At 38.7% G+C, this 12,838-nt stretch overlaps 1 long non-coding RNA gene across 1 annotated transcript; it reads left to right on the top strand.

Moving 5' to 3' along the window:
• Nucleotides 1-9,000: 9,000 nt before the first annotated feature.
• Nucleotides 9,001-12,212, top strand: LOC124169073. The gene is made up of 3 exons (XR_006867028.1): nucleotides 9,001-9,194; nucleotides 10,022-10,111; nucleotides 12,144-12,212. It is a non-coding gene; the product is annotated as an uncharacterized LOC124169073 (long non-coding RNA).
• Nucleotides 12,213-12,838: the final 626 nt, after the last annotated feature.

Here is a 12,838-nt window from a genome sequence, read left to right as displayed (position 1 = left end):
TGTTCCATCCGTCTTCTTTTCCACGAGAACGTCCAAGAATGGAAGTTTTCCGTCTTCCTCCACCTCCACTGTAAACTTTATGTAGTCGTTTATCCCGTTCAAATAGGTATAGACTTCTTGAAGCTTTTCCGTGCCGTGTGTCCAAATTATAAAAATGTCGTCGATATATCTTACCCAAATCTTAAGGCTTGTGGGCGGCGGTCTGAATTGCTGTTTCTTCTATGCGTTCCATAAATATGTTTTCAATTGCTGGGGAAAGAGGGGAACCCATCGCTACTCCAGACGTCTGTCGATAAAAATTATTCCTCCAAAAACGTGCTCTTAAGGCAAATCTCTGCCGGCTTGGCGATGATTTCTCCGAATCTGTCTTTGATGACATTTACTGCCTCGTCACAAGTAATATATTTGTGAAGAGCGATGTCACTTCAAAGCTGACTAGGATGTCTTCTTTCTTTGACCTGGATGCCACTAATAATCCGAAGAAAACGTTGAGAGTTTTTCACGTATGATTTCGCCTCTTCTACTGCGGGCTGTAAAATCGGCGCCAGGTATTTCGCTAATTTATATGTTGGTGAGTCAATGGCGCTGACAATGGGCCTAAGGGGCACTCCTTCCTTATGAATTTTTGGCAGGCCGTAGATACAAGGAGTTTTTGGATCCTGTAGGTTGATTCTTCTTCCTTCAGCGGGATCCGGTACACAAGTCTTTGTTATTTCTGTCACTATCCTTTTGTATCGGGAGGTTGGGTCTCTGTCGATCTTTTGATAAGGTTCTTCGGCAAGTAGTTCTTCCATCTTCTTATCATATTCTTCTTTCTCTAGGACGACAGTCGCCTTGCCTTTGTCTGCTGGTAAAATCACGATGTTGTCATTTTCTTTCAATTTTCGAAGGGCTTCTCTCTCCGCCATGGCGCATGGGCGATTGCATCCCCCACTTCTTTGCCAAAATAGTTAGGCATAGAGTCGCTCACTTATCTTGTTTGTTAAAGTTACGCTGTGGAACAAATTGATTCCGGAAGTGGTTACAGAGTGGCCCCTTGATTGCAAAGCTTAAATTTCTGTTAACCTCATTTTATCTCGTTCACTCAGGCAGTATATTTTTCCAGATGCAGTATTTCATCCTCATGCTCATTAGTCTTACATTGTCTCATCGGATACCTTGTGCATGGAGGCAATTCTTGTCATATTATGCTTAATATTTGAATGATTATAATCATGATGCTTGGATCATATATTATATAATTATTTATACGGAACAAATTAATGTTGGATTTTCAACTAACGAAATGCCATTGGTTTATACTTTTCTCAGTGCTATTAAATTAAATTCCTTGAAAAATCTATCATTTTATCTCGTTCACTCAGGCAGTATATTTTTCCGGATGCAGTATTTCATCCTCATGCCCATTACTCATACCTTGTCTCATCGGTTACCTTGTGCATGGAGGAAGTCTTATCTTATTATGTCCTCTGATGCTGCATTGTCTTCTCTTTCCTTGTATAATCTGCAGAATCTCAGACATAAAACGGACTTCAACTTTGTACACAACATCTTTAACTCGACTTTTGACTGCCCTGAACTCCTCTCTCAGTTGAATTTTAGAATACCGACTCTTTCCACCCGCTCGGTCTCTCCCTACTCCATCTGCCTGTTATTCCCAGGATTTCCCTGACCAAGCGCTCACCCTTATATCGCCTCTCCTCCCTTCTAAATTCGCTCCCTCCTTCTATAGATCCTCTTTACCTGTCACGCAAAAAATTCACCGCACAAGCTATGACCCATATGTCTGCTAATTAAATGCTATACATCCCTTCTGGTTAATTCTTTGTTTTTATGTTGTTGTTGTGTTGTGTCTAATTCATGTCATTGTTAAAAATTTCACTGAAAAGTGGCGTTACGGCTGTATGTGAAATTTACTTAAATAAATAGATAAATGGTGGTAGTGTGCTTCTGGTTTTTCTTATTCATTCTGAGGATTCGGCAGGCGTCTTGTCGAACCATCTCAGCCTCGCTGGGTGGTAGGTGACCAATCGCGCTCTCCACTCCGCTAATGACTTCTTCCACTGGAATTTTCTTTGGCGTCAGCGCGTAATTGAATCCTTTTTGAAGGATCGACTGGGCGGCCGGGTCCAGGGGGTGTTTTGAGAGGTTGACGATGAGTCGTTCCGAATGGAGAAAGAGTCAACCGCCCGGTATACCCGACAGCAGTACCAAAATGGATAACTAAAGAACTACGTGCAAATACGCAGGGACACCACACAAACAATAATAAAGCAATGCCGTGGAATGGACGAAAGGTTAAAGAGGATTAAGAAACCATTTCATTGAATGAAACATGTTAATGAAGATATTGTATGTAGGGACATGAAGTACATTTCTATAACAATGTGAGTGAAAGAGTTAAATTATTAGATTCGCTCAGCTATAAACAAATAGGTAACTCCTCTTTAATGCAATGAAGATAATCGACAGGGTCAGCATATTCGGTAGACTCATAGAATTTACCCATTTCTCAGAATTTGATAAAAATAAATCAACAGAGAGAGTCAACCTTTTTTGGTAGACTACAAGATTTCATCAATTCCTCAGCATGTAATCAACACAAATCCACAGAAAGAGTCAACATTTTTGGTGGACTACTAGATTTCATCAATTCCTCAGGATGTAATCAACACAAATCCACAGAAAGAGTCAACATTTTTGGTGGACTACTAGATTTCATCAATTCCTCAGGATGTAATCAACACAAATCCACAGAAAGAGTCAACATTTTTGGTGGACTACTAGATTTCATCAATTTCTCAGGATGTAATCAACACAAATCCACAGAAAGAGTCAATATTTTCGGTAGACCACTACATTTCATCAGTTACTTCCTATTAATTGCGAGAAAACGGCAATTAGAAAATGGAAACAGTACCAATATTAGCCGTACGTGGCGCTGCCGTCGGGAGGTTGACTCCTCCATTCTCTATGACTCGGTTGGACGACGACCTGTGCCTCGCCTTGTGGATTGTGTGGTTTCTGCGAATTTCGTAATCTTGTGAATTTCCTCTTCTGTTTCTCCCTCGTAGTCTCCGCCACCGCGATCATGTGTGATGCCGTCCTGTCCTTTCAAGCCTCTCGAAATCTTCCCTCTTCTTGGCATTGGCGAGAATATGTGTACGTTGAAAGGCTCCTTGCCGACGTGGTCCAGTTCGCGGCGGGTCCCTTGAATAGCTTGTCTCGTAGTAATTGCTTGCTGGCATTGTGAAGAATCCTGGGTGTGCGTCGGTTGTGCTGCAGTCTCAGAAAATATGGCAGGATCTGCTGGTCTCGGCAACGTAGTAAAAAAAGACAGTTGGCACGGAAGCGATGACTTCCTGGTTCGCAGTTTGTCGAATTCCTTCGATCACTGTCGGAATTCCTCCCCATGGAGGCGTCGCGATTCTTCGTTAAAAACATTCGCGGGTACTCGTCGTCATGATTAGAAACTTTTGGGCTATGTCGCCGCGTCAATGCTTTGGGTGGCCCCAACGTTTCCCGACAGATGCTGGTCGCTTTTTTAAGGGATTCTGAAGAGATGAGAATTTAAAATCTTTTATATAGGTATCTGCGTCAGGTGGTGGGGTTAGGGGAGCGGGAGGTTGGGGGGGTGGGTTGCTGCTTGTTTATTCTCACCACGGGTTGCCAAGTACGGCTTATTTTAATGCCGGTGTCCCTGTTGAAATTGTTCTTCTCTTCCTTGGATATTTCAATAGCTTCCCGGACGAGTCTCTGTTTAAATCCTTTAACTTTGGCGAGGACCTTGCCTTCCGTCTGGGGCGCCGGAAGGCGCTTGAGGGGGCTTACAGACTTGGGTCGGGAGACTCCATTTTTCTGAACTGACGGCGGCTGACCTTGAGCGTGCTCGAAACCCACCCACTCTTCTAACCAATCACAGAAGAGCGACAGGAGAAAGTGTGGAAGAGCCCGCAGTCTCTCTCCGAACTCCGTGCAGTGCACATCGCTCTCCAGCTAGCAGTGTTGCCAAGCCGAATCTTTGGTGATCACACAGTGGTCGTTCTGCCGCCCCCGAAAGTACCGTTATTCCCAAGACTGGCAACGCCGATCGGCCATATGGAGGGGAGCTGAGGGGAAAAGGGAAGGGGATGGAGGGGAACGGAGAGGTGGAAGGGGCAGCGCTTCTCAATGGTTAGTTTCTATTTTCCACCCAGCCGCCGTCAGCTCGGAAAAATGGTATAGTAGTCTCCCAGTTGACAAATTGTCTCCTTTCTCCGGCGGGACGCCCTAGAGACTTGGGGCGGGCGAAAACTCTCGCGCAGGCGCTTCACAAATCTCCTTTCTCCCATTTTCGGGAGAAAACAGAGTTACAGACTTGCCCTCCTGCTAACCGTTGCAATGTGTTCAACCTTCCTCAAAGGAGTCAGCCATGAATTACCCAACATTTCTTTACCCCCTGCGTAATAACCTCTTTTGTAACCTTGTTGATGATTCAGCATGATTTGTTGTTTGTACATGTTTACAAATTGGTATTCGGTGAGCGTGTTCGGGTGTCGTATTAGTCTTACTTGTCTTTTGTAATTCATTAGGGGCCATCCTTTGCCTTTGATCCCTTCAAATTGTCAATCCACAGTGGTCTTCTTTAGGACATCATACCTATTGATGTGGCTGAGGTTTTTTTTAGAAGATTTTTATTTTCTCCAACTGTTCTTTACACCTCCTCGTTACTTACTAGGTCAATATGTTGTGCCGTCATCATTCTTAAGCTGCACAATATTTCGAATGCCTTTACTCCTGAATTGGTATTTGGTACATTACTATAAAAACGACCGTTGTCAACTGGCCTTTCATTATGTTTAAGAGATTAGGAAGTGGAGGCCATTGATCATCGAGGGCCCTTGCCTAGAAATAGAGTTTTTTTTTAAAAAAGAGTCCGTTTCCCTACTTTAAGCACAAGATTCCACGAAGACCATTCTCCGTAGTAGTGTTTGGAATGCACTCAAAGAAAGAAAACCTTTCAGTGCACCTCTTGCAGTGCCCAGCGATTGCATAATAAGGTTTTGCGTCGATTTTGAGGTTTTGGCCAGCTTTTTAAACGATTCTAGCCCACTGTGCGTCTTGGGGCCATTTACCATTTACATCACGCGGCATACACCCGTAATATGTACCCGTACCGTAATCACCGTGAGCTAAGAAAGCTTTGATCAAGAAATTACCGAAAGCAAATTATAATAGTCGACTGGTAATTCATCTCTCCATTGGACAAAATTATGAATCCTTATTACCTATCATACCATTTTCAAAGCTTTGACGGCACGTAATAATTGAAACAGAAATAGTATACTGTCTTGTATGCTATGTACGAATAAGGAATACAATTTTTTCACTGTGGTTGTGGAAGATTTCTCAGGGAAAATCAAGGCTATTTCTATGGTCTTTAAAACAATAACATTACTGTGATTAATTTAAATTCTAGAAGATTTGTTGTAGAAGATTTTTCCGAACAACGTTTATTTGTGGAGCCAAGAGTTGGAACTCGAACTTAATCGGAGCAAATGCATTACGGTACATTTCTTGCGAAATTCGTCCGACGATAACCATTTTTATGCAGTGGATGGCATTAACATGAAGGCGACAGACGAAATGAAGTACATGGGAGTTAAGATAACCTGGAACATCTCGTGGGGAACACATATAAGGAATATCTGCGGCATAGCCCTGAAGAAATTAGGATTCGTCAAGCGTATTGTGGGAAGCGTATTACAGAAAGACTTAATCCGCGAACTGAATAAAATACAAAGGAAGGCTGCGCTGTTAGTCAAAAAAACTGCTACGGGCGTACAGACAGTGTTACCCAGATGTTAAGTAAATTAATTAATTTAAATGATGAATGATGAAAAAAAATCTTTAAAAAAACCCTTCAAATGGGAGGCAAAGGAGTGTTACTTAAGATGGTATAACATCTTTTTTCAATAACACTATTAACGAAAACACTGCATGAGGATGAATTTAGCTATTTTTACACTCAATTCAAAACAATCGATTTTGAGGTTTTGGCCAGCTTTTTAAACGATTCTAGCCCACTGTGCGTCTGGGACATTTACCGTTACATCACGCGATATAAACCCGTGTGTCTTTCTTTAAATACTTATTGTAGTATCTTTTTTTTACAAATCTAAGATTAAACCTTTATTTTATCCTAAGAAACCTTTCACGACAATTGTAAAAATTTGTGCTATTAATCTTTTATTACCGCATTTGATCAAAAGTTTTGTACAAAATTTAATTTTAATCAGAAACAGATAAAATATGAATTCATGGGGGCGTTGAAAACATCCTTCATTGTCCTGAATTTTTCCATCGTTTGATGGATTACAGCAATCTATTTTGTTACCTGATTAAAATTACGAGAACACATAACAAATATTGAAAACAAATTGATTTGTGAATTGCTAGCATGAAATGGCAAAAAACATTTGGCATATAACCTAATGTATTGATTAATATTGATATTCACCAATAGGTTAAAAAAAAACTTAATTAAAATTACAACATCATTTTTATTTATTTCAGGGTGAACAATGACAGCCGTTTTCCAGGAGTAAAAAGATCGTGCGGTTATCTTAAGCAATAAGAAAGCTGACACAATCAAGATGATACAAGATGTTTCTATGACAACGGAAGGAGTGTTTGCCGCTGATGGATCTCCTATGAAGTAGATGGTTTTCAGTGATGAGCAGAAGGCTGCTAATTGCTGAGGTTATATTTTATTATAATTTAGTTATTCTCATTCATGCTGTTAATATACTGTGTCTTTCCCTACAGAATTCATCGGAAGGTAAGCTAATTAGCAATGTTATAAGTACCGCGGTATGATGGTAAAATGAAGTCTCTCTTTCATGATTGTAGTTCAAGAGGGACGACTTGGTATTATGAGGTATGAGTTGACTTCAGCTCTTGGTTAAAATCGGATCCGATGAGGTTATTATATGGTTATGGACCCATATAGTGTATGGGTATTCTTATGAGAATTCTCGTGAACGGAAAGTTCACAAAACAGCAACTTGAAAAGAGTGAAATCTTATAAAGGCGCCATAAATACAAAAGGTATCAAAAGTTGCAAATAAAACAGGCCTAAAATACATAACTTAAGGTGGGACGGATAAAGGTACCATGTTGAGTAATTTTTAATGTGTGAATAGGTTTTGCTTTGTTTTGCGATGCATTTTTGGGTTACATGTATACTTGTATCTCATGTTCATGAGCACTAATCAGCTCTGTTACAGGATGGAAGAGAGAATACAACGATGAGATCTCGAAGAAAAAAAGCGATACGACATGCTTGCGTACAATGCTTTTTATCCGATGCGTTGCGCATTTGAGCGAAAATTGCGTAACGAACGGCGAAAAGGTTGGAGTGATTCGTGTGTCCTCCACTTAAAGGAGGAGAAGAAAGAAGACAACAAAAGAAGAGGACATCACGGAGAATAAAACGAAGGAATTAGAGTGGATTTTGGGCCTTTAGGGCCGTGATCATTGCGTCGAGTAAGGCTAGGATTTTTAGCTTGCGTTAATTTTAGTTTATTTTGTGTCGAACCAAGGTTTCACATGCGCTGTAAACCATTGCAGTGTACGGGGATGAAACTGTGTCGTTAGATTGGAAAGTGGTAATTTCCTCCTTGTGTCACGGTGACTTCCCGTGCATTGCAGTGGGGCGTATGCGATTCCTTGGGGGAAGGGTCATTTATTTTCCTTGTATGTATTCTCTCCCTCTCTCCCCAGGGTCTAGGTCATCAGAACTTCACGTGAAGAGGACCCCAGCTTCAAAACTAGGTTAGCTTTTGGGCCATTATGGCTATGAATCATAGCGTCGAGTAAGGCTAGGATTTTTAGCTTGCGTTAATTTTAGTTTTTTTTTGTGTCGAACCGAGGTTTCACATGCGCTGTAAACCTTTTCAATGTACGGGGATGAAACTATGTCAATAAATTGGAAAGTTGTAATTTCCTCCTTGTGTCACGGTGACTTCCCGTGCATTGCAGTGGGGCGTATGCGATTCCTTGGGGGAAGGGTCATTTATTTTCCTTGTATGTATTCTCTCCCTCTCTCCACAGGGTCTAGGTCATCAGAACTTCACGTGAAGAGGACCCCAGCTTCAAAACTAGGTTAGCTTTTGGGCCATTATGGCTATGAATCATAGCGTCGAGTAAGGCTAGGATTTTTAGCTTGCGTTAATTTTATTTTTTTGTGTCGAACCGAGGTTTTACATGCGCTGTAAACCATTGCAGTGTACGGGGATGAAACTGTGTCGTTAGATTGGAAAGTGGTAATTTCCTCCTTGTGTCACGGTGACTTCCCGTGCATTGCAGTGAGGCGTATGCGATTCCTTGGGGGAAGGGTCATTTATTTTCCTTGTATGTATTCTCTCCCTCTCTCCCCAGGGTCTAGGTCATCAGAACTTCACGTGAAGAGGACCCCAGCTTCAAAACTAGGTTAGCTTTTGGGCCATTATGGCTATGAATCATAGCGTCGAGTAAGACTAGGATTTTTAGCTTGCGTTAATTTTAGTTTTTTTTTGTGTCGAACCGAGATTTTACATGCGCTGTAAACCATTGCAATTTACGGGGATGAAACTGTGTCATTAGATTGGAAAGTGGTAATTTCCTCCTTGTGGCACGGTGACTTCCCGTGCATTGCAGTGAGGCGTATGCGATTCCTTGGGGGAAGGGTCATTTATTTTCCTTGTATGTATTCTCTCCCTCTCTCCCCAGGGTCTAGGTCATCAGAACTTCACGTGAAGAGGACCCCAGCTTCAAAACTAGGTTAGCTTTTGGGCCATTATGGCTATGAATCATAGCGTCGAGTAAGGCTAGGATTTTTAGCTTGCGTTAATTTTAGTTTTTTTTTGTGCCGAACCGAGATTTTACATGCGCTGTAAACCATTGCAATTTACGGGGATGAAACTGTGTCATTAGATTGGAAAGTGGTAATTTCCTCCTTGTGTCACGGTGACTCCCCGTGCATTGTAGTGGGGCGTATGTTATTCCTCGGGGGAAGTTTTTTTATTATCCTTGTATGTACTAACCCGCTCTCTTCATAGGCTGAAGATATTCCCTTGGCCGAATATATGAAGACTTCTGAAGATTGAGACCTTCAGTTAACTGAAAAATGATCTGAAGATAAATCAACAAGGAATTTCTTCTCATGGAAATCGGTAGGAATAAAATTTCAAATGTATTTCTCTTTTGATGTTTTTTTGGTTTTTATATTTTATCACATCGTCAGATTAATGGTATGAATGTTTTGTGGTCGAGTAAAATTTATAATTTCTCCCATGAACTATTAAGATCCTCAATTTGTTAATTAATTCACATGCAATCTATCTCTATTTTCTGAGTTGAGTGCCATATAAAATTGAATACCCCAAAAATCGATGCTTACATTACAAAATGGTATGCAGGTCTATTCAACATGAGTTATTGACAAGCTATTACTATTTCAATTTATTTTAATGTATCCAATTGAGTTTATATTTTTTTACATTCGTAATGCATATTACACCATTTTGTATATCCTAATCATCCCTAGCTATTTCTGCGTCTATGATTTGTGACATCTTATATTTTCTGAGATTAATAATGCATTTAAATGAATTCCTTTTGTTCAAAGATCTTTTTTCCTCGGGTCACACGTATACGTCATGATCAGTTTTTTTTTAACTTTTTCGAGCCTTTTTTGAATGCTTAACCTCTGCATTAAGCTGTGCAATCATTTATCCATATTCGTGATTTATTTCCATTCCTTATTTAAGAAATCGACTCTTTCCTAAAAAAATTCCAAAAGTTTTCATTTTTCTGAATATAACTTTTTTATTTTAGTATATATATTTGAATACCTTTGTATGCGTAGATTACACTTATCCTGTTGGCTACTCAAAATAAATATTCATTGGAAATGACTTTAAATCACCTTAACACACACCTTTTCAATTTTCAATTTTACACCGAGATTAATTCAATTCCCTTTTCTCTCTCTCCTCAGCTACAAGTCATCGCTGATGATCATGGAGTAAGCTGGTGGGAAAATGGCGCTAATCCGGAATGTAATACTGTACTGACATCACACCAAAAGGTAAGGAAATCGTTCTAATACGCCTTTTTCTGCGTGTCCGTTAATTATTTCAAAAGTATGCTATGTGAGCATCTTTAAAAAAAGTCAAACAAGATACTTCTCTTGTCATTAAATGCTGTAATATTATTATTGTTACACTTGTTCATTGTGGTATATTGCAATTGATCTGCTGCCTTTGGAACGAGACTTAAAGTGCTGCAGGCAGTTAGGGATTTTTATTCGGAGACCTAACCATTTCCTCAATTTTCGTCGTTTCTTTTAGAGTGCAGGGAAAGGAGAATTAATTAATGAAGTATTAATATTTAAAAAAAATGAAATCATTATTCCGATCTCTCCAACTCTTCTATAGCATCCCTTACGGTTACGGTTAATTTCAGTATTTTTCATTCAGCCAGGGTGGATATCCGAAATTCAGCCCAATATAAGTTTGGTAATAACTCTCTCAGCTGAATCAATTTCTGCTGAAAATTTGCATTGAACGATAAATAGTACACATTTTCATTAAAAATTCTCTATTTTTTCTCAGTGCTTTTCCATACTTAAAAAAAGATCGGCAGCCTTTAAAAATAGTTCAAGTTCGCTGCATGCTCTACTGATTTCTTTAAATTTTCCCTTCGATGTTTCATAAATAAAAAAAGAATAATTTTCACAAAACCATTGTCGCATGTGATTTTATAGCCGTTCCTCCTCCGTTTTATCAAAGTTGTCAATTGTTGTCCAGTCGTGCGAGTATTACTTCCAGCTTTGTGAAATTAGAATGACAAAATATGTATACGTGATATTAATTTGATCTGGAGAATTGAATTCTTTGGAGTACCTGACCGAAAAGTCTAGCAGTTATGTGAATCGATAATTTAAGGTGCTCATAGATAGATTTTTTGTTTTGGTTGAGAAGACATTTCGTTGTAGCTTCATTTGGCATCAAACTCTTTAATGGTGCCATAAATGGGCATAATTTAATGGACAAAAATGGGATGTCTCTATCAATTTTCGAAATCACACGACGGGAGAAGATACGATTTAACTCTAAATAACTTATTAAATTTAATATTATTTCGTAAAATATTGGACAGGAAAATATTTAACAACGCCTTTCACACCATCTAATTTTTGGCAAATTCTAAATGTTTACGTGCATTGATAATGGTATCCAGAAATTTTTTACGAATAAAATTAATAATTACACAGTAGTTGGACAATAAAAATTAATATTAATTTCCATAAAAGTCATATTTTTCATATCCGTTTCATCCAAGATGATGATTTATGCCTCGTGTTCTTAGGAAGAAATGATTTTTCGTGCACAAAATCTTATTAGCTTCAATTGACTATTGCGCAAACTACGTGACTACAGGTGAATTTGGAAGTATCGCGATGTTCACATTCTTTTGTTTTGCACGTCTTTTTGGTGGAATTTGATTTTTTTGTAATATTATCATGAGAATGTATTGATTATCATATTTTACCACTACGTATCAGTGAATCTTATTTTTTTCAAATCGGTACGTTCCAAGTTTTGTTGTTTAGTACTTTGAAAATTGCAAATTATTTATTTTTTCAAGCTTTAAAAATGTCAGTTAATCCTTTCATGCGTCAATTTTATTTTCTACTTCGCTATATGAACCCTGAAATCTTGGCGAATCTATGAATATTATAGCTGAAATTTCCCCTATCATTGTACAATCCATTTCTATTTAATCCTGCAAGCCCCATCAGATGAAAATTAGTTTTTTTCAAATGATTTTCGTTGATTCTTTTACTCTTGTCTCCGTTTTGCTTATGTTTCCAAGAATGATAAAATTAATATTTTTAGATAACATAAACTTTAAGAAGGAACCTAATATTCAGCAACTACCCGGACTAAGTTTTTCCGTTATTTCTAGAACTTAATCATGTGGGTCAAATCCTTTTTTATTTACAATTATGTTCTTATTCTTTAGCATTTGTTTATTTCAAGAATAATAACCATTGTGCCGTTCAAGGTGACCTTTCTTTCTCATGGATGAGTACATAGGATAATCTGTTTTATCAGCAGGGGGAGAAAGGGAGGCAGCTTGCAATTATGGACATTGAAGAAGGAGATTTAGGAATGAAATAAACGTGGAATGCCTCTACTTCTAATGGAATTGACTCAGGAACTCAGCAATTATAAAGAAGGAAACAAATTGTGTAGATTCATTACTGAAGAACTGAAGAGTCAAGAGATGAAGACACGATAGGAACATATGACCCATTTGAAGATTCAAGAGATGAAGAATGGCGGCGATCAGAAGTCTGAAGATTTAGATTATATTTTGCTTCGCATATTTGTGTCTATTTCGATTGTATATGTGCCTTTTGTATTTTTTGATGAATTTGATTTAATTTGTGTTTTAATGAGTGAATGGGATTTAGTTTGTGTGTGAGAATGGTATTTAGTTTATATGTGTATATGAGAGTAATTGAGTTAGTGTGCGATAGAGAACGTGCTTAATGGTGAAAGAGTGTGTGTTATTAATTGTGTAATGGCGTTGTTACTTTGTGTGAAGTGCATTATTTCGTGTGAATGAGATATGCTGTATTGTGTGAATGAGGTTGCAATTTATAGTGAATGAGGCATGTTAATTCGTGTGAATGTGGAATATTATACGACGTGTATAAGATATGCTATTTCGTGTGAATGACGGATCTTATTATGTGTGAATGAGGTATGTTTTTTCGAGTGAATGAGCTATGGTTTTTTGTGCG

This window comes from Ischnura elegans, chromosome 12 (genome assembly GCF_921293095.1).
Source record: "Ischnura elegans chromosome 12, ioIscEleg1.1, whole genome shotgun sequence".
In the NCBI taxonomy this organism is placed as follows: Eukaryota; Metazoa; Arthropoda; class Insecta; order Odonata; family Coenagrionidae; genus Ischnura; species Ischnura elegans.
This window is presented reverse-complemented; position numbering and strand designations above follow the sequence as displayed.